Below are 1,406 nucleotides of genomic sequence, written 5' to 3' on the forward strand. Positions count from 1 at the left end.
TCAGTCATTTCTAAATTTGTCAAAGGGTACGTTTCAACTTTCATGCAAACGTTTCGAAAAGGAATTTGGGCGATAATGTGTGTCCTGAGGAGTTCTAATGCCATTTAATTTGCTACCACCAGCAGTTAACTGTAACTTGAAAAACTCTTCTGTTGGTTCCTGCCTGTGCAAAAAATTTGGCACTGTGCGCCCATCTTGATGCAAAACCATTATTGTTTATTTTCCTCCCCAAACTAGTTTCAGCGAAATACCACCATCATCAGTGGATTTCTTTGAGTGCACCAGTGCAGACTCTGAAGGCTTTATATTGGCATTTACCTGTCTTCTCTAGGCTAATTTATTTGGCTGAAACGTAGCAGACGCAGCCGTAATCTATATAAAATCTTATTAAAGCGCGATATATGTTAATGTAGATCCTGAGGTCTGCTCCACAACAAACGGTATCTAAAGGATATCTGTGGCACCTACGAATTTTTGACTTACATACTTAATGTGTTGTGACTTCATAAGCATATGACCGACATAAAACCGTAAGTACTTGACCACCCTTTTGACCAGGAATGTAAAGGGTCCTAAACTTATGTTAATACCAACCGTCTTGCCGCAGTGGTAACAACGGTTCCCATCAGACCACCGAAGTTAAGCACTGTCGGGCTTGGCTAGCACTTGGATGGGTGACCGTCGGGGTCTGCCGAGCGCTGTTGGCAAGCGGGGTGCACTCAGCCCTTGCGAAGCCAACTGAGGAGTAACTTCACTGATAGGTAGCGGTTCCGAGCACGAGAACTGAGAACGACCGGGAGAGCGATATGGTGACCACATCCAGTGACGCTTGTCGTCTGAGGCTGACACGGAGGTCGGTCGGTGCCGTTGGGCCTTCCGAGACCATTTCAGACGGAGAGAGAGAGAGAGATAACGAAAGAGAGAGAATATTAACTTATAGTTCAATTATCTTTGCCATGTGAATGCATGTGGGCTCTTTGCTTTTTTTATCACTGGAAACTTGTTTGCTTTGTTGCTGTTGCCTACAAGCCTTGTTGTGAATATGCTTGTTTTCCTGTAAACTTGTCATATACTAGCAACAGGTTTACTAAAGAGACTTCTACACCACGCTTGTCTATCCTCTTCTGGAGAACTGTTGTGCGGTGTGGGAGCCGCATTAGATGGGACGGACGAAGGCCTCGAAAAAGTCCAAAGAAGGGCAGCTCGTTTTGTATTATCGCGAAATAGGGGAGAGAGGGCCGCGGATACGATAAGCGAATTGAGGGGGCGCGGGGGCAATCACCAAAAAACAATGGCGTTTTTCGTTACTGCAGGATCTTCTCATGAAATTTCAGTCACCAACTTTCTCCTCAGACTGCGAAAATATTTTGTTGGTGGGTGCCCACCTGCATAGGGATAAATGGTCA

The 1,406-nt window shown here is 45.3% G+C and overlaps 1 pseudogene; it reads left to right on the forward strand.

The window, feature by feature from the left end:
- Positions 1-588: 588 nt before the first annotated feature.
- LOC126105552 (5S ribosomal RNA) lies at positions 589-707 on the forward strand (annotated as a pseudogene).
- The last annotated feature ends 699 nt before the right edge of the window (positions 708-1,406 follow it).

This window comes from Schistocerca cancellata, chromosome 1 (assembly GCF_023864275.1).
Source record: "Schistocerca cancellata isolate TAMUIC-IGC-003103 chromosome 1, iqSchCanc2.1, whole genome shotgun sequence".
NCBI classification, from domain to species: domain Eukaryota; kingdom Metazoa; phylum Arthropoda; class Insecta; order Orthoptera; family Acrididae; genus Schistocerca; species Schistocerca cancellata.